Raw genomic sequence first — 22,206 nt, forward strand, 5'->3', positions numbered from 1 at the left:
TCAGTCAGACCAGGCATATATTGTAGTTTATGACATTTCAGGTTTCAGTGAGCATGTTCAAACATATAACATTTGCACCATATTTTACAGAAAACTTTTAGCAGAATGGCACTTTTTTTTAATAAAGACGCCCCATTGCATTTTTTAGATGAATGACATTGAGTTCTAGAGAGACATAGCTTGTATTTCACAGGACACTTGAGCACTCTACCCAATTGTTTATTATTTCTTTTTTTACTTTATAAATGAACCATTGCAACACTTACTTACCAAATGATCTGGCCCAAACAGGGTCGGACTGGCCCATCAGATATTTTTACGCTCCTCCGGTGGGCCCAAGTTCTGACACAATAATCAGCCCTGAAGATCGGGCAGAAGAAAACACTATTTGTAGCTGATTTAGAGCCAATCACGTGCTTCAAGTGATATTATTTATGGAGATCATTCACAAGTATTCAAACTTATTAATGATAGGACCAGTATGCACAATTATAACAGAATAGATTAGGACGCAATTGGACAAATAGAGGTTGAAAGTAGACGTGTACCTGAAGTTATGTCATTGCTTATATTTGGAGAGCAAAAATTGTCATCCTCCAAACAAATACACCTATGTCAAATTTGTTGTTTTACGAAACTCAAACTTCAGTTTGAGGTGTATAGTAATGAAAATGAGAAAATATATTTTAAATTGTATTCTACTTAAAAATCAATTTGCGACTTACCATTTCTGAGGAATTTTAACACAAACTGAATGTAACAGTTTCTCGCATTTAGGATGGGGCTATGAGACAACAAATGACGCATATGGAATCTGTACTTAGCCATTAAGATCAGATGTAATGGGGGGGCGGAGCTAGCGACGGACCTGAATGGACGTGTGCTGCTGAGCTCCGTAACTACCGACAGCTCATCCACAGCATAAGACAGCGTGTTCCCACTTACCATGGTCAAGATCGGCGGTAGTAAGTGCAGAGACGACCAGGATCCCTCCAGAACGGTCGGGACGCAAGGTGATATGGAGAAGTTTGTAAAAAGGGGGCCGGTGGGTGCAGGCGGACATGAGGCCAAGATGGCGCCGTCCTCATCTCGTTCTCGGGAGGAAGGACAAGCTGGAGCAGCAGACGATGGCAGTGATGCAGGCAGCACTTCAACCGACCTGCCTCTCACAAGAGACTTCTTCACCAAGGTACTGAATAAAGCTCTGGAACCTTTGATTAAGGATTTGGCAGATATAAAACAAGACGTGAGACATGTAGGACAGCGGGTAGAGAAGCTGGAGGCAACTCAAGCAGCAATGCTGGATTTTAATACAGCAGTTACACACTGCTTCTCCTCATATCAGAATCATTTTAATTCAGTGTTCCGGGCCCTAGAAGATCAGGAGAACAGAAACCGCAGGAACAATCTGCGTTTCAGGGGGGTGCCAGAATCTATTCCTGCTGAAGCACTGATGGAGACTATTAAGGGACTCTGTCGCTCACTTATTGGCCCCAACACGCCTACGGATCTTGTCTTGGAAAGGGCGCATAGAGCCTTGCGACCTAAACCCACTGCTTCTGATCCTCCGCGGGATGTAATTTGTAGATTCTTGAATTACATGGATAAGGACGCTGTGCTGACTAAGGCAAGAAACGCAACTGCTCTCACTCTACAGGGTTCTGCTATTTCCATCTATCAAGATTTAGCTGCGAGTACCCTCCAAAAACGCCGCCATCTGAAACCGCTCACAGATCATCTGAGGAATAAAAATATAATGTATCGCTGGTCATTCCCGTTTGGATTATCATTTTTCTATGAGGGTCGTCGCATGATTATTTCTTCCGTGGCGGATTTGGAATCCGTATATGCACATCTGGACATGGAACCTCTGGATATAGAAGATTGGGACCCGGTCTTGGATTTGACGTCTCTCCCCGCGACGGCTCACTTGACACCATGGGAAGATGTTCCGGTTCCCAAACGTCAACGTAGTAAGAAGAAATCGGGACGATTGGGCTCACGCAGATTGGCAGGAGAGAGAGAAGATCTACCGTGAAGTGCAGTGTTGTAACGCTAGAGTTATATCTTTATATCCTTTACTTGGCCATGGTGTGGACTGCTATGGCCGGATGGCTGATCGTGATAATATATGGTTAACTTACCAGATTCCCCCTTTTGGAAGGTTCTGTGTGAACCACAAATGTTATTAGTTTCCGTGTTGGGGTATTGTCCCCAATCCTTGTTATTTTTGTTTGTTTTCCCCTTTCCCGGTATGTTGGGGGTACTTAATGTCCTGTCTATCTATGATGTCTCTGGTCCTGCAGTACTAGGGACAGGGAATATTACTTTCCAGAGTTTACCCTCACAGAGGACTGAAAAGATCACTGGTAATATACGCACTTTTCAAAGTCGGGTGTGCGATGCTGTAACTTGCCTATGCACTTTAACCCCTTCCCGACATTTGACGTACATGTACGTCATGGAAAGCATTGACTTCCCGCAAAATGCCGTACATGTACGTCAAACGTTTGGCACCGGCTCAGAAGCTGAGTCGGTGCCATCATCGTCGGATCTCAGCTGTATCTTACAGCTGACATCCGACTGTAACGGCGGGGACCGAAATTAGCTTCGATCCCCGCCATTAACCCCTTAAGTGCAGCGCTCAAACGCGATCGCTGCACTTAAGGTGTTTGCAGCTCATCGGAGCCCCAGCAATGAAATTGCCGGGGTTCCGGTGGCTGCAATGGCAACCGGAGGCCTAATACTGGCCTCCCGGTCTGCCTAGCACCGAAGCCGGTCAAGATCCGCCCGGCGGCGGAGCCTGATCGGCTTCCGTAGCTGCCGGCAAGATGGCGCCGGGTCAGGAGCTGATCAGGCGTCATCAGCGGTGGAGGTCAGCTGTACTATACAGCTGACATCCACCTGTAACGGCAGGAACCGGAGCTAGCTCCGATCCCTGCCATTAACCCCTTCGATGCAGCAATCGAAAGCGATTGCTGCATCGTAGCGGTTACTAGCAGATCGCCAGCCCTGACAGGCAATCAGGACTGGCGACTGCTGTTATGGCAACAGGAGACACAATGGTCTCCTGCTCTGCCATTACGGAAGCCGATTTAGGCCCCGCCGGGAGGCGAAGCCTAAACGGCTTGCTGTCAGTGAATGACTGACAGATCTAATACATTGCACTACATAGGTAGTGCAATGTATTAGAAAAAAAAAAATCTGACCGTTGGACCTTCAAGTCCCCTAGTGGGACTTGAGAAAAAGTGTAAAAAAAGTGTAAAAAAAAGTGCAAAAAATAAAAGTTTGAAAACAATAAAAGTTTCAAGTAATCAAATAAAACACAATCCCCCTTTTACTCTTATCAAGTCCTTTATTATTGAAAAATAATAATAAACCATATGTATTTGGTATCGCCACGACCGTAACGACCGGAGGTATCAAAATATTATATTATTTATTGCACGCGGTGAACAGCGTAAAAAAAACCCGTAAAAAACGTTACCAGAGTTTCTGTTTTTTGGTCACTTTGCCCTACAAATATTACAATAAAAAGTGATCAAAAAGTCGCACGTATCCAAAAATGGTACCTATAAAAACTATAGCTCGTCCCGCAAAAAACAAGCCCTCATACACCTCCGTCGACAAAAAAATTAAAAAGTTATGGTTCTCACAACTTGGCGACAGAAAAAATACATTCTTTTTACAAAAGTAATTTTATTGTGCAAAAAGTTTTAAAACATAAAAAAGTGCTATAAATTAGGTATCGCCGGAATCGTACTGACCCGCAGAATAAAGTTAACATGTAGTTTATAACGCATGGTGAACGCTGTATAAAAAAAACCAAAAAAAGCTGTGCCAGAATTGCGTTTTTTTGTTTACCTGGCATCCCAAAAAATAGGATAAAAGGTGATCAAAAAGTCGCATGTACCCCAAAATGGTACCAATAATAACTACAGCTCGTCCCGCAACAAACCAGCCTTCATATCGATACGTCTATGAAAAATAAAATTAGTTATGGCTCCAATAAGTCAGGAAATAAAAAAATATGCAGTTGTGCCCGAGGGGAACATTTCTTCAGTTTCAAGAGGCGATTTATCAAGGACCTAAAATTAGGGAACCAGGAAAGGGAGGGCCCAAACATCCGCTGGAAGCGACGGTGCCCGTATTATACCAGGCTAATACTTTCCCAGCAAAATTCCCCAAACTACAAAGGCGCGGAGTGTGGACCAAAAGGGGGATAAGAAATGACACCATTTATCAGTGCGACACTGGCCTGTGCGGAAAGGATTGCTTCACAGCGTAACACACATCTATGGATTATTTTTATTTTTTTATACCACCTGACTATGCCCCTTATATACTCCGCCCCGCTTACATGTACCCCCACATTATAAAACACCAGCAATACTCAAACAAATATAGTGCCAAGCAAAATCCGCTCTCCAAAAGCCAAATGGTGCTCCCTCGGCCCTGTACCCTGCAGCGTCCCCAAACAGCAGTTTCCTTCCACATATATGGCATCGTCATACCCGGGAGAACCCTTTTAACAATTTTTGGGGTGTGTGTCTCCAGCGTCATAAGCTGGGCATGACATATTTGCCACTGAATGGCATATCTAGGGAAAAATATACATTTTTAATTTGCACCATCCACAGCGCATTCATTTATGGAAAAGACATGTGGGGTGAAAATGCTCACTACACTCCTTAACAAATGCCTTGAGGGGTGCAGTTCCATAGTGGGGGTCACTTATCAGGGGTTTCTTTTTATTATTTCACATCTGAGCGTCTGCAGTTGTGAACCAATACTTTGTAAATCGCCAAATTAGGCCTCCACTCCGCATGGTACTCTTCACTTCTGAGCCCTGTCATATGTCCAGACAAAAGATTAGGGCCACATGTAGGGTGTTTCTAAAACCGGGAAACACCGCATAATAATTAGAGAGCTGTCTTGTTATGGTGGCACAAGCCGGGCACCACATATTGGCATATCTATGGAAAAAAATCCCATTTTCACTCTGCAACATTGAGCGCACACTAATTTCTACAAAACACCTGCAGGGTTAAAATGCTTACTACACCCCTTGGTAAATGCATTGAGGGGTGTAGTTTCCAAAATGGGGTCACTTCTGGGGGGTTTCCACTGTTTTGGGCCCACAGGTGCCCAGAAACCAATCCAGCAACATCTGCACTCCAAATGGCGGTCCTTCCCATCTGAGCCCTGCGGTTTGCCCAAACAGCAGTTTATGACCACATATGGGGTATCGCCGTACTCGGGAGAAATAGCTTTACAAATGTTGGGTTCTTTTTTTCCTTTATTTGTTGAGAAAATGAAAAAATTTGCGCTAAAGCTACGTCTTATTGAAGAAAAAGGACTGTTTTTATTTTCACTGCCTAATTCTAATAAATTCTATGAAACATCTGTGGGGTCAAAATGCTTACTACACCCCTAGATGAATTCCTCAAGAGGTGTAGTTTCCTAAATGGAGTCCCTTTTTGGGCGTTTTCATTGTTTTGTCCCCTCAGGGGCTTTGCAAATGTGACCTGGCCTCCGCAAATCATTCCTGCTAAATGTGATCTCAAAAAGCCAAATAGTGCTCTTTCCCTTCTAAGCCCTGCCGTGTGTCCAAACAGACGTTTATTACCACATGTGAGGTATTGTTTTACTCGGGAGAAATTGCTTTACAAATTTTGTGGTGCTTTTTCTCCTTCAGTCCTTCTGGAAATGAGAAAAAATTAGCTAAACCTACATTTTCTTTGAAAAAATGTCGATTATTATTTTCAGGGCCTACTTCCAATATTTTCTGCAAAAAAACTGTGGTGTCAAATCGCTCACTATACCCCTAGATAATTTCCTCAATGGGTGTAGTTTCCAAAATGGGGTCACTTGTGGGGGGTTTCCACTGTTTTATCCCCTCAGGGGCTTTGTAAATGTGACATGGCCTCCGAAAACCATTCCTGCTAAATGTGAACTCCAAAAGCCAAATAGCGCTCTTTCCCTTCTCAGCCTCGCCGTGTGTCCAAACAGCCGTTTATTACCACATGTGGGGTATTGTTTTACTCGGGAGAAATTTCTTTACAAATTTTATGGTGCTTTTTCTCCTTTAGTCCTTGTGGAAATGAAAAAAAATTAGCTAAACCTACATTTTATTTGAAAAAATGTAGATTTTCATTTTCACAGCCTACTTGCAAAAATTTCTGCAAAAAACCTGTGGGGTCAAAATGCTCACTATACCCCTAGATAATTTCCTCAAGGGGTATAGTTTCCAAAATGGGGTCACTTGTTTGGGGTTTCCACTGTTTTGTCACCTCAGGGGCTTTGTAAATGTGACATGGCCTCCGCAAACCATTGCTGCTAAATGTGAACTCCAAAAGCCAAATAGCGCTCTTTCCCTTCTCAGCCACGCCGTGTCTCCTAACAACCGTTTATTACCACATGTGGGGTATTGTTTTACTCGGGAGAAATTGCTTTACAAATTTTGCGGTGCTTTTTCTCCTTTAGTCCTTGTGGAAATCAGAAAAAAAATCGCTAAACCTACATTTTCTTTGAAGAAATGTTGATTTTAATTTTCACGGCCTACTTCCAATAATTTCTGTAAAAAACCTGTGCGGTCAAAATGCTCACTACACCCCTAGATAATTTCCTTGAGGTGTCTAGTTTCCCAGATGGGGTCACTTTTGGTTGATTTTGACTGTTTTGGCACCGCAAGAGCCCTTCAAACCTGACATGGTGCCTAAAATATATTCTAACAAAAATAAGGCCCCAAAATCCACTAGGTGATCCTTTGCTTCTGAGGCCGATGCTTCAGTCCAGTAGCACGCTACGGCCACATGTGGGATATTTCCTAAAACTGCAGAACCTGGGCAACAAATATTGAGTTGCATTTCTCTGGTAAAACCTTCTGTTTTATAAAAAAATGTTTATTAAAAATGTATTTCTGCAGAAAAATATGAAATTTGTAAATTTCACCTCTACTTTGCTTTAATTCCTGTGAAATGTGTAAAGGGTTAAGACATTTTCTAAATGCTGTTTTGAATACTTTGAGGGGTGAAGTTTTTAAAATGGGGTGACTTTTTTGGGGTTTCTAATATATAAGGCCCTCAAAACCACTTCACAACTGAACTGGCCCCTGTAAAAATAGCCTTTTGAAATTTTCTTGAAAATGTGAGAAATTGCTGCTAAAGTTCTAAGCCTTGTGATGTCATAGAAAAATAAAAGGATGTTCTAAAAACGATGCCAATCTAAAGTAGACATATGGGTGATGTTAATTAGCAACAATTTTGTGTGGTATAACTGCCTGTCTTACAAGCAGATACATTTAAATTGAGAAAAATGCTAATTTTTGCAATTTTTCGCTAATTTTTGGTGTTTTTCACAATTAAATACTGAACATATCGAGCAAATTTTGCCAGTAACATAAAGTCCAATGTGTCACGAGAAAACAATCTCAGAATCGCTTGGATAGGTGAAAGCATTCCGGAGTTATTACCACATAAATTGACACATGTCAGATTTGAAAAATGAGGCTCTGTCAGGAAGGTCAAAAGTGGCCAAAGAGGGAAGGGGTTAATATGGCTGCTCTGAAGATTGTGACATATAATGTGAAGGGCCTTAACTCCCCCTCAAAGCGTTGTCAAATTTTTTCTTTTATGAAAAAAGCAAATTGTGATGTTATTATACTGCAGGAGACACATTTTAAGAAGGAACATTACCCGAATCTTTCCTTATCTCATTTTGGTTCCACTGTGGGAGTAATAGCGCTGCCTCCAGGGGGGTCAGCGTGGGTTTTAAAAAGGCAGTACCATTTGTTTATCTATCTTCTACTCTAGACCCAGAGGGCAGGTATATTATATTGAAGGGTAAGATAGGCACTCAAATAGTCACTTTTGTAAATTTATACGCTCCAAATGTTGGGCAGGTAATGTGGTTAAGTAAGGTCCTGCTAGTGGTGGACGCAGTGGCAGAAGGTATGACTATCATGGGGGGAGACATCAACCTGGTTATGGATCCTTTAGTGGATTCGTCTGTTAAGAAATCGGCTCTATCGTATAGAGAATTGAGGAAGGTTAAGACTTTTCTGGAGGACCGTGGCCTGGTTGATGTTTGGCGCTGTTTTCATTCAAACGGAGGTGGATTACACCTTTTATTCTCCTATGCACAACTCCTATCAAAGATTAGACTACTTTTTCCTACATAAACATAACCTTAGATACTGCACAAACACAGACATAGGCCCCCGAGTGCACTCAGATCATGCACCGGTTTTTATGTCCCTGCAGTTAGCGACTACACAAAGCAGATCTCCAAGGTGGAGGATTAACGACTCGGTATTGGGGAGAGGGGATGTAAAGGAGAATATTACAGGAAAATTGGAGGAATATTTTAGACTTAATGCCATACCGGACACTTTTCCTCAGGTAGTTTGGGATGCCCATAAAGCCTTTGTTAGAGGACATCTGATTAGCATTTGTTCTCATATCAAAAAGGAAAGGGACAGGGCCGTCGAGAGTCTTCTGGCTCAGATTCAGAAGTTAGAAAAAATTCATAAACAGTCCCTGGCTCGCCGACACATGACGGAACTGAACGACCTAAGATCACAGCTAAAGAATTTACTTAATGCCTCTTCGGCTAAATACTTTGAAAGGTCCTGACAAAATTTTTACGCCCATGGCAACAAGGCCTCTAAATTTCTATCCAAAAGGATCAAACAGCGGCAGGCTAACAACCATGTCCATATGTTAAAAACACCGGAAGGTGACTTGACTTATTCGGCCCCTAGAATTGCTACTCTGTTTAGAGACTTTTATCACGATCTTTATCATTTAGAAAAATCGCTACCGTAGGAATGTCTGGAAGAGAGACCGGGGCTCATATCCTCCTTTTTAGACTCTCTCTCTCCCGGTCATCTCTGAGGCACAAGGGGCAGACTTGGCGAAACCTTTTACAATGGCTGAGCTGGAAATGGCTGTTAAGCAATCCCCTGTGGGGAAGTGTCCGGGGCCAGATGGATTATCGATAGACTATTATAGGGCCTTTGGAGAGGTGCTCCTTCCACACTTATTACGCATATCAAATCTCACTACTGAGGGAGTGCCTTTATCCGTAGATATGTCAAGGGCATATATTTCCCTTATTCCGAAAGAGGGGAAGGACCACACGAATTGTGCCAACTTCAGACCTATCTCACTTCTGAATATAGATCTGAAGCTGATAGCAAAGATTCTGGCATCTCGTTTAAAACGAATTCTCCCAGACATTATATCACCGGATCAGGTCGGGTTTGTGATGCAAAGAGAGGGAAAAGATAACTCCACGAGGGTATTGCATATATTACATCATGCACGCAAAAACAGGGTTCCAACAGTCCTTCTTAGCACAGATGCGGAGAAAGCTTTTGATAGGGTGAGCTGGAACTTCATGAGACAAACAATGTTGGCATTCCACCTCCCTACTCCATTCATTAATGCTGTCTTTTCAATGTATGCATCCCCGTCGGCGGTTATAACGGTGAACGGGGTCCTGTCCTCCCCTTTCGCAATTAGCAATGGCACCCGGCAGGGGTGTCCTCTTTCCCCCCTGCTGTTTGTCATGGTTATGGAGACTCTGATGCAGTCTATACGATTACAGCCAGACATATTGGGTATGCACCTGGGAGGGGTGGAGCACAAGGTAGCAGCATATGCAGACGATTTACTTTTGATTGTCACGAACCCTATTACTGCACTCCCGAAAGTGAAAGGCGTCTTGGACTCCTTTGGCTATATATCTAACTTTTTGATTAACGCGAGTAAATCCAAAGCATTGGGAATTGCGTTAACAGCGGAGGACAGAGCACAATTGATAGCCAATTCGGCCTTTGATTGGTCGACTTCACATATAACCTATTTGGGGATTAAGATGTGTGCAAACTGTGATGAGTTGTTCTCCCTGAACTTCCTGCCGCTGTTAGCTTCTTTCCCCGAGTGGTTACAGAAATTAGATCTGCCATATTTATCGTGGTTTGGTAGGAAGAACGTGGTTATGTCCTATGTCTTGCCCAAACTTACTTGTTTGATGCAGACATTGCCAGTAGCTATCCCTCGGACATATTTTATACGTTTAAACGGAATATTCGCTAAGTTTATTTGGAGGGGGAAAAGGGCACGTATTGCGAGGACCATTTTAACTAGACGGAAGGCAGCAGGAGGTATTGGTTTTCCGGATCCAGAGCAATATTATAGAGCAATACACTTAGCGAGGGTGGTGGATTGGATGCGTACCCCAGGGCATAAACTATGGGTAGCGTTGGAGAACGCCCTTTCCCCGACGCCGCTAAGGTCTCTTATATTAATGGACCCTTCCCTAATTTTAAATAATGGCCCCTCGAACCCTTTTACACGGGCAACCCTCTCAGTCTGGAAGTGGTTTATAACTAGCCTGGGAGGGCAACAGCTGCCATCCCCTCTGATAGAGGTAAGAGATATTATGGGGGCAGCCACTAGAGCGATGCGGGATAGTGCTCCAATACATGTTTGTTGCTCTCAGATGCCGCTGGCTCACTTGCTAGACGATGAGGGCTGTTTGATTTCCCATTCTGATCTACTGTCAAAGCTGTCTATAACCAATGGTCATTTCTTACTCCTTGCATATGTAAAATCTATTACGTTGTTATGTTGTAGATCTACCTCGTTTCACAGAGAAGTGAACTGGTTTGAAACGATGTTTACACAGAATCGCACACGAGAAAAAATTATCTCTCTGATTTATAGAAAAATATCTGCGCCTCCTACAAACAGACCTCCATACTTCATAGGATTGTGGGAAAGGGATTTGGGTAGGAAATTTAATGGAGCTGAAGTCTCTCGGATACTGATCGCCCCGCATAAAGTGTCCAGATGCATTAAGATTCAAGAGAATAGTTATAAAATATTATCAAGGTGGTATAGGACGCCAGATAAGACTAGCATGTTTGGCTCATCTCATCCAGACACGTGTTGGAGATGCGGGAGAGACAGAGGCACCTTTTACCATGTTTGGTGGGAATGTGCCTTGCTTAAGGAGTGGTGGGTGAAAATTTTTAAGATAAGTAATTCTGTATGCAAAGGGACTATTCCGGCATCGCCAGACATGGCATTACTTTCTATGGCCGACACTTCGGCCATGGTAGCACCATCGGCTTTATTTAAATTGCTGATAGTGGCGGCTCGCCTGTTAATACCTCTACACTGGTTATCTGAGTCAGTCCCATCTCTGGAGCAATGGACAGCGAGGGTGGATCAGATCTATAGATTTGAGGAGATGTCTCATTGGAATTCTCACTCTAGGGATAAATTTCTTAAGATATGGCACCCATGGAAAGTGTACCGTAAATTTGTGTAATATGTCAATAAGGTGTATTGAGATGTTAAAATATGCCTTTTAAGATAGACAGTATTGCTTGACTTGGAAGTTACAAGGGTTTACCCCCCTTTCCTGTGTTGTACCCCCCCTTCCCCCCCCGCCCTTCCCTTTATTGTCTGCTAAGTATGTATAACATGTAAGAAGATGTAATGCTTACACGTTCAGACAAATGTCCTTTGTTTTGTCTTGTTGAAAAATGTAATAAAAAATTTTAAATATAAAAAAAAAAAAGATCAGATGTAATGACTTGTAACATCTTTACTAGGAAATCCTTAATGCACAGGTGCGTAACAGTGACATATATCGCAGTGTTTTCCAGGCCTTAGGCTAGTTTTAGGCTTTGGTGATCTGAGTTCAGTTCAGTACAATTGTGGGGGGTCCAGGTGTTAGGTCTGTTACAGGTGCATTATGCCCATTTGAAACTAGTCTTAGATTGATTGTTAATTTTGATGTGTGAAGTCTAGAAATGGCAATGTTGCGCTGCTTAGACTCACACAAGTAATTCAATACATACTGCAAAAACAAATGGAGAACCAAGAGTCACAAGGCTACATATAATGTAAAAAAAGTACAATTTTATTACATATAAATACATCAACACATAACATATAACATATATAATGATAAAAACACAACGAGGTATCTAAAAGACGACAGGTAATAACCGGATCATATGGCAAGGTGGTCAAATCGCAGGGAGGATGTACATATAAGCATTTTGTCAAAAAATGACGGGATATATATTCCACCTAATAACCGGGGACATGTATGTGATGGGCACAAGTAATGAATGAAAAGTCATATAATCAATGCATATATTGCACAGGTGTAAGTTACACACAGTCTGCTGACCAGCCTGTTACAGCAATAGCACTAAAGATATCCCAACATATCATGTACGTCCCCCTTAAACATCCCTATATCATATATCACACAGGGAGTATACCGTATATGTGTCCAATGGTGAGCAAAAGGGCCCGACCGGCAAGTACCAGAGGGAGCCCCTAGATCAAGACTTACCCATATCTGCAGTGTTGCGCCTGCGATCCACGTGATCCCCGTAACAAAAAAATTGATAATAGCACCCCAACGCGCGTTTCGCTGTTCTAGCTTCCTCAGGGGGTATAATCTCAACTACATCCTGTGCACCTTATATAATGTCCCTCATTATCCTGAATCGAACGTTCCGTGTAAAATCACTCCTCAGTGGTCAACGGCGCATGCGCGGGGAAATGTCAGAGGTCATGTTACCTCAGTCGCCTGTCGTCACACCGCCAACGCGCACGCGTGCCTCCGGAGAAATGTCTCCATGGAGACCACGCTAGCGCATGGACGGCGTATAGACGAGAGGAGAAAGAGGGACAGACCCGACAACCCCGCAGCATGCGCTCCCCCAAAGTATCGTGAGTATATAGTATGTATTTGTATCTCTCTCTTTGCTACTGTCTAATACTATATCACTGTAGGAATATAAACGGTATATGCCCCTTAGATTATATGGGAAAATAACTGCTGGGAAAGAAACCCAAATAAGATAGCATGTATTAACACAAAAACCATCAGTTATGGATATAGCATAATACATATAGTGCAGAATTGTGAAGAAATAATAACATATACATAAAGTAGTTCCATTAATAGTGCAAAAGTGATGAGCACTAAATAATAAATAATAATATGATTTATACCGTGCAGAAAAACCATAAACAGTCTATTACAATAAGGCTGCCATGTACTAGTGTTAATTATATTCATAATCAGTCATACCAAAATTTCCACTGTGACTTGAGTAGAAAGATAAGTGACAAAAGTTAATGAGAAAATATTTAATAATTTCCAGTAAAAATTAAAAAATGACCAACTAGGTCGTGAACAAAAAAGAGTGAAGAAAAAAAAACAAAAAAAAAAAACTAAATAATAATCAAGTGATGCTGAACATTGTACCATCTACAGTACAACAACAAAGGTGTCCACCATGCGCAGAAGAAGCACACAAACATAATCTATAATTTAAGAGCAAAAAAAGGGAAAAAGTTATTACAGTGATATTCCGACAATAGCAACATCCAATAAATAGTACACTATCAGTTACACATTTATATTCTATATCGATATATCTATAAAGGGACAGAGTATTCATATTTCTCATCTCTATGTCCGCCTATTATTGATCAGATCTTTTATTTTTCAGATGTTTCCAATAGCGCGACCATCCAGAAGGACAACTCACAGTGAGAGAGTTCAACAGAATCTAAACCAGGATACAAGAACGCACAATTACTTACAGAGCAAGGTAGGACAAATGCACGAAAGACACATTAAAATCACCTAAAAATATTCAAAGGGATAATCCCCAAAAAAGTGTTTGACGGCCTCATGGTCCAATACCCTAAAATCCCCACTTTCTATCTGTTACCCAAAGTTCACAAAAACCCACTGGAACCACCAGGGAGACCCATAGTGTCGGGGATAGATGGGTTATGCGACCCGATATGTAGGTTTATTGACTTTTATTTAAAACCGCTAGTTGAAACACTGCCCTCCCACTTAAAAGACACAACGGATTTGCTCACAAGAATGGATGGGATTGTACTGGAATCAGACATGCTGCTGGTGACGGCGGATGTCGAGTCTTTATATACAAGCATTCGACATCGAGATGGGGTGGCTGCAGTCCGCTTCTTCTTGGAGATGAGCAACTGGGACAGCCTGATGAGAGATCTGATTATTGAACTTTTGGAATATATTCTTACCCATAATTTGTTCGTATTTAAAGATACCTTCTATGTACAGAGGCAGGGCACTGCGATGGGTGCGGCATGCGCTCCGGCATATGCAAACCTGTTTCTCGGGTTCTGGGAGAGACAGGTTTTGCAGAATGGCGGCGCCCATGCCGCTGACCATGTGCAGTGCTGGCTACGTTACATAGACGATGTATTTATCATCTGGCAAGGCAGTGAGCAATTGCTGATTGAATTTATGGAGGTATTGAATATGAATACATTTAACATCAAATTGACATTTACCTCTGATACACGTAGAGTGGATTTTTTGGATGTGACCATTGAGGCGGACGCAGAGGGAGCATTACAGACTGATGTCTTCAGAAAAGAGACGTCGGTTAACTCCCTGCTGCATGCCACCTCAGCACATCCACACTCTACCACCAGAGCTGTCCCAGTTGGTCAATTTCTTAGAATGAAGCGGATCTGTTCCTCTGAGGAAAAATTTGAGGAACAAGCACAGGACCTCAAAGAGAGATTCCTAGCTCGGGGTTATAGCAAAAGATGTATTAAACAGGGATATAGTCGCGCCAAAAACACAGAACGCAAGAACCTGTTACATCTTACAGGTATAAAAAAGAATGATCAGACGGATAATAAAATTAGATTTATCTCCACTTTTAACAACCAGTGGCAAACAATGCGATCAGTTCTGGAGAAACATTGGCCGATTTTACACACTGAACCTGTATTCTCAAAGGCTCTACCCACTTACCCCCAGATGACGGCGAGGAGAAACAAAAACCTGGGAGACATACTGGTGAAGAGCCACTATGTGCCACTGCAATCCAACCCATTCTCTACACGAGGCCCCATTCAGGTATGTTATCCCTGTGGGGACTGCGTAGCATGCGCCAATATAGTACGGACAACTTCTTTTAATTCCGTAAAAGACAAACGCCTGTTTAAAATCTTGCATTACATCTCATGCAATACGACCCATGTCGTTTACTACGCAACATGTGGATGTCCTAAGGTATATATTGGGTTAACATCTAGACAGCTCAGGGTCCGGGTTCGTGAACATGTGAGGGATATCCTGGCTGCGAAGGATATTAGCGACGTTACGCTACTGAAGACGATCCCGAGACATTTCAAACTATACCATGGATGTGACCCCAAAACCTTTTTGGCACGGGGCATAGACTTGGTACATTGTGGTGTGAGAGGGGGTAATGCTAATAAGATTTTAGCACAAAAGGAGTGTAGGTGGATCACCACCCTTGGAACCATGACCCCTTTGGGTCTGAATGAGAAATTGAGCTTCTCTGCCTTCTTATAGACTATAAAAAACAACTTAATATCTATGTAAAACAACAATAATGATAGATTTGTCCATTGTCTATTGAATATTTTTAGGTGATTTTAATGTGTCTTTCGTGCATTTGTCCTACCTTGCTCTGTAAGTAATTGTGCGTTCTTGTATCCTGGTTTAGATTCTGTTGAACTCTCTCACTGTGAGTTGTCCTTCTGGATGGTCGCGCTATTGGAAACATCTGAAAAATAAAAGATCTGATCAATAATAGGCGGACATAGAGATGAGAAATATGAATACTCTGTCCCTTTATAGATATATCGATATAGAATATAAATGTGTAACTGATAGTGTACTATTTATTGGATGTTGCTATTGTCGGAATATCACTGTAATAACTTTTTCCCTTTTTTTGCTCTTAAATTATAGATTATGTTTGTGTGCTTCTTCTGCGCATGGTGGACACCTTTGTTGTTGTACTGTAGATGGTACAATGTTCAGCATCACTTGATTATTATTTAGTTTTTTTTTTTTTTTTTTTTTTTTTTCTTCACTCTTTTTTGTTCACGACCTAGTTGGTCATTTTTTAATTTTTACTGGAAATTATTAAATATTTTCTCATTAACTTTTGTCACTTATCTTTCTACTCAAGTCACAGTGGAAATTTTGGTATGACTGATTATGAATATAATTAACACTAGTACATGGCAGCCTTATTGTAATAGACTGTTTATGGTTTTTCTGCACGGTATAAATCATATTATTATTTATTATTTAGTGCTCATCACTTTTGCACTATTAATGGAACTACTTTATGTATATGTTATTATTTCTTCACAATTCTGCACTATATGTATTATGCTATATCCATAACTGATGGTTTTTGTGTTAATACATGCTATCTTATTTGGGTTTCTTTCCCAGCAGTTATTTTCCCATATAATCTAAGGGGCATATACCGTTTATATTCCTACAGTGATATAGTATTAGACAGTAGCAAAGAGAGAGATACAAATACATACTATATACTCACGATACTTTGGGGGAGCGCATGCTGCGGGGTTGTCGGGTCTGTCCCTCTTTCTCCTCTCGTCTATACGCCGTCCATGCGCTAGCGTGGTCTCCATGGAGACATTTCTCCGGAGGCACGCGTGCGCGTTGGTGGTGTGACGACAGGCGACTGAGGTAACATGACCTCTGACATTTCCCCGCGCATGCGCCGTTGACCACTGAGGAGTGATTTTACACGGAACGTTCGATTCAGGATAATGAGGGACATTATATAAGGTGCACAGGATGTAGTTGAGATTATACCCCCTGAGGAAGCTAGAACAGCGAAACGCGCGTTGGGGTGCTATTATCAATTTTTTTGTTACGGGGATCACGTGGATCGCAGGCGCAACACTGCAGATATGGGTAAGTCTTGATCTAGGGGCTCCCTCTGGTACTTGCCGGTCGGGCCCTTTTGCTCACCATTGGACACATATACGGTATACTCCCTGTGTGATATATGATATAGGGATGTTTAAGGGGGACGTACATGATATGTTGGGATATCTTTAGTGCTATTGCTGTAACAGGCTGGTCAGCAGACTGTGTGTAACTTACACCTGTGCAATATATGCATTGATTATATGACTTTTCATTCATTACTTGTGCCCATCACATACATGTCCCCGGTTATTAGGTGGAATATATATCCCGTCATTTTTTGACAAAATGCTTATATGTACATCCTCCCTGCGATTTGACCACCTTGCCATATGATCCGGTTATTACCAGTCGTCTTTTAGATACCTCGTTGTGTTTTTATCATTATATATGTTATATGTTATGTGTTGATGTATTTATATGTAATAAAATTTTACTTTTTTTACATTATATGTAGCCTTGTGACTCTTGGTTCTCCATTTGTTTTTGCATGATATAGTAGAGTCCTGCTATTCCTTGATCTAATAGTCTGGGGGTACTTTGTACACTTGTGCTGATCGGTACCTAACCACTTACTTGCTCCTGTGAGACATCTATTTATTAATTCAATACATACTGCAGTAATTCTTTTTACTGTAATGACATCATGTGATTGCTCTTTTAGAGCAGTGCAGAGAGAACAGAAACTCAATAGATAAAACACAAAATACAGGAAACAATTGGCCCCTTGTAATGTGTAACAAGACTTGGCAAACCTTCTCTTCCAGCAAACAGCTAAGGCCACAATTCATGTAGTTTTCTCACACTCATTCAGGCTTGTAGCTCAGACTCAAGGACCTTGCCAATGTAACAAAATAATTTTTGATTAGAAACAGAAAGATTGTAGCATTAATTTTTTTTTACTGTAATCTCACATGTTAATATGTTTGTGACATTGTTATTCTAGAGTAGAATTCATGCAGTATTATCTGCTTTGCAGTACTGTAGTTATAGAGAGTGCAGAGGTTGCAGTCGTAGGACCTACTGACACCATACCATTGCCACATAAAAGAAGTGCAGAGATACAATAAGATATGATGCAAATTAAGAAGTACCCTATTTGACAGATTTTTAGATGTACCTTTGTAGCAAACAAGTGTCCCTAATAATCTAAATGCTGAAGCACAGGTCAGAAGGTAAGGAAAAATACTCCCAAATCTGTATACAGTTGCATATATGCATTGCAGGAGGGAACAAGTGACATGAAACATATTGTCATACCTATACCTCCCGCTAATCCACCAAGCTATTTACCCGGACGCCAACAGTCAATCTGCACCCCTTGACGTGACATCCCCAAGTACAAAACATCATTGTGGCACCAAGTGGCCACGGTGATCTAATTACATCATTCTAGGAGGGAAATATTAAAAGTAATATATTGGAAAAAAGATTTAATGGTAATTTTTAAGTCCCACAAGCAACACAATTTACCTTAGATTAATAACCAGGCCTATTTGAGCCAAAACAACCAGCTAAACATTTTTATTTTTTTTCTGACTCAGCAGCCATAAGTTTTTATCTTTTTTATTGACGTGGCTGTGTGAGGCTTGTGTTATGCGGGGCAAATTGTATTTTCATGTTGGCGCTGCTGGGGGGATATATATATAAAATACTATTGGAATTTATATAATTTTCTCGCGATACAAATATATATAAAAAATATTTGAGGCATAGTTTTTTTCTGTTTATTCTTTATACAGTTCACGTTTCACTCTTAATAACCTGATAAATAATTTAGGCGATTATGATTGTGTGGATGCCTAATATGTGTACATTTTTTGTTTTCTGTAATGTATGGACAATAAAATGTAATTTTTATAAAACTTTTTATTATTTATTTTTCAGACTTATTGAACAGACAGTCCTGGGGTCCTTTCTAGGTCTGCAGGGCTGACTGCAGAGGATTTCCCCAGTCACTTATTGGGTCACTGAGAAACATGGTGACCCGATCGAAGGGGAGAGACCTCTTTGATCATGCAGCGGTCACGGACTGCAGCAATCAAAGGATTAGATGCTGGAATTGGAGGTTCCTCCGATCCCAGCTGTAGAGCAGGAAGATGTTAGTGACAGCTACTTCTTAGAGCAGAAGAGCTCAGGGAGCCTTCTACTGCAGCAATGACAACAGACATTGGTGCAGACTGAGGTCCTGTACTGCCATCAAAAGACAATGGGCGGTCTTTAAGGGGTTAATTAATTAATTAATATATAGAATTTTCTCCTTTGTTAATTTTTCACTGTGAACCTTGCTGGTTTGCTGGGGAGGAATTATAGTTTAGGTATGGTGTAAAGGTCACATACACTTCAGATTGCTGTTGGTTGACAGCTACCATATTTCTCCCTACACAACTATAAACATGCAATCCAATACATCTGCCGTCGGTGGAGAGTCAGTAAACCCCCATATCCATTAGATTGTTAGCTCATCCCACTGAAAGCTGTGGCTTTGGCCGACTTTTATCTAATGTATATGGGCACCTTTAATGACAGTGCTGGCTTTTTCACTATTTCTCCCAGCTTCTTCCCACTTATTGAGTACAACCTTTATTGTCTGTGCACTTACAGCCTTGTGCAGATAGGGGCAGAATAATTTTGCTTCATAGTGCATGCCCAAAAAAGTGTATCGTTTATTACATTTAACTATAATGGAGATGTCCTCTTGCAAGTTCTGTGCTGGGAAATCTTTTGTTTTAGGAGAACACATGATCCATGACATGACTCTTCCAGTAAGGGTTCCAGGGCTACCCTCAGGTATTTCTGTTAACAGGGGCCCAGAGGTGAGTCTAGCCCTTTTTCTGCCAGAAGCAAGAAGTAAAGATGCTCCCTCTCCCAAAATTGGAGATGGAAAAAGTGTATGGACGAAGGTATATTTACTAAAATGCTGCCCCCTTTCCCCCCCAAGCTAAGAGAGGGTTATAGCCTGAGGTTCCGTTTTCATGTTGTTATGGAATCACCAGTTAAGCAATTCCCAGGGTGGATGTTTATGGAATTGCTAGATGAACAATTCCCCAAAGGCTGCTGGAGACTGTCAGAAATGAGCTTGCAAATAAATTTGCAACCCCAAATCCAGCACCACTCTGATCAATTGACTCTAAGGCTACTCTATGGTTGATTGCCATTGCTGATCTTTAATTTCTGCGCTCTCGTAGTCGTCGGTCCAGACGCACAGCAAGAGTCATGGTATCCTGAAAAGTCAAAGGCGGAGGGTAATTTATTAGGAGATCTTTCAAGGTCTCAGAAAGGCCTCAGCGGAATTGACATCGGAGTGCAGCATCATTCAACTGCAAAGAGATGGACCACCGTCTAAATTCTGAATAATAATCTATGACAGGACGCTGTTATTGAATTGCTAAGTGAGTGTGTTAAGGATCTGCTAGGCACAGCTTCTGTATCCACGCCCATAGGTAATCAGTCTGCACCTGCTTCTATGTCTGGGAGACTGACTCCATCTTCCACCACTCAGGATGGCAAGCTTAGGAGTGGGAGAGCCTATCATAACCTGGCCAGACGGAGCTAGCTCCCGCCCTCTGACTATTTATACCTGCCATTCCTGTTCCTCCTTGCTTGTGATTCTTCTCATTTGGTTTCCTGGCCCTGCTGCAGCTTCTTGATCTATTTGACCCTGCTTCATATTGACCCTGGCTTACTGACTACTCTCCTGCTCTGCGTTTGGTACCCCGTACACTCCTGGTTTGACTCGGCTTTTGTTTTAACAAATGTGGCCTGGGTATCAATTAAATCATAGATATATTTAAGACCCTTGAGACCTCTATTCAGCCCCCCAAATAATTTAAGGTTGCATACAGATTCCAAGTTACCATGTCTTACCAGAAAATTACGAATTTGGAAATACTTATACAAGTCTCAGAGTATTTGGATCTCAGATATGAAAAGTCTACCAGCTGATTATGCTCAAGGAGTTGGGATAGGTCTGCTATACCACATCTTTTCCATGCAGTAACATTAAGGTCTGGAATAACCAACTCAAAGAAATCTATGGGTATGAACGTTTTGGGCATAGGAAGACAATGTGTAAAGCAACTAAGGTAAGCGGGGATTAGGTCGGGTTGACAAGGTAAATCCCAGTAATGGAGAAATAAAAGCGCATTTAGTGAAGCTGGAGAAATATAAGAAGCCTCGATGTTAACCCAAGTTTTCATGTTATTAGCTTTCCACCAAGAGGAAATTTGGGCTACCACTGTTGCTATGTAGTATCCATGTATATTCGGGATTCCCATCCCTCCCAGTTTCCTATGTCTGGTAAGTATATGAGACGCAATCCTGGGTTTCCGTTTTGCCCACACAAATTGTGATAAGACTTTCTGGACTTGCTGGAAAAATGTCTTGGGAAGGTGTATGGGTAGGGTGCGGAACAAGTATAAAAGCTTTGGGACTAAGAGCATTTTAAAGGAGGCGATCCTACCAATCCAGGATATCTCACATTTTTGTAGTCAGTTCACTTTGTTTTTTATGTCAGTAAGGAGTGGTGTGTAGTTAGTCACATACAAAGACGCATGTTTAGGAGTCAAGTGGAGCCCCAAATATGAAATGTCGCCCATCCTCCAATCCAATAGATATTTGTTTTGTAAGAAATGTAGTGTGGACGGAGATAAACACAAGGGGAGAATTTGTGATTTTTGGGTGTTGAGCTTATAAAGGGAAATATTACCAAATAAGTGTATGCATTCTAGGAGTGCTGCCAGGGAAGTCTCCGGTTGTGATAAAGACAGAAGGATGTCATCAGCAAATAATGAAATAGTATGAGTTAGTGAGCCTACTGGTAAGCCATGAACTTGTTCATGTACTCTAAGCATCTGGGCGAGAGGTTCCATAGCCAATATAAATATGAGGGGAGATAAAGGACAACCCTGTCTCGTGCCGTTAGTAATTTTGAAGTCCTCCGATAAAACCCCATTGGTGAAAACTTTCGCAGACGGATTAGAGTACAAGGCTTGGACTGCTATAAGAATCTCCCTGTTAGGGATCTGCCAGGTACTTCATCTAGCTATACTCCTGGGATTAATCAATCCACACCTGAGGCCAGACCTGCTCGACTGACACCATCTCCCACCAACCAGGGTGGCAGGCTCAGGAGTGGGAGAGCCTATCGCGGCCTGGTCTCTCGGAGTTAGCTCCGCCCCCTGCCCTTTATTACCTGCCCTGTGCTCTCCCTCAGTGCTTGTAATTCTTTTGGATTCCTGGCCCCACTGCTGCTTGCTCCAGCCTGCTTCTGCCGTGCTTCTGCCTTGCTGCAGTTCTGCTTGACCTGCTTGCTTGCCCTGGCTTGCTTCTGTCTCCGTGCCTGCTCGGGTGTACTCACTTCGTCCTGTTCCT

This window comes from Rhinoderma darwinii, chromosome 5, assembly GCF_050947455.1.
Source record: "Rhinoderma darwinii isolate aRhiDar2 chromosome 5, aRhiDar2.hap1, whole genome shotgun sequence".
NCBI lineage: Eukaryota > Metazoa > Chordata > Amphibia > Anura > Rhinodermatidae > Rhinoderma > Rhinoderma darwinii.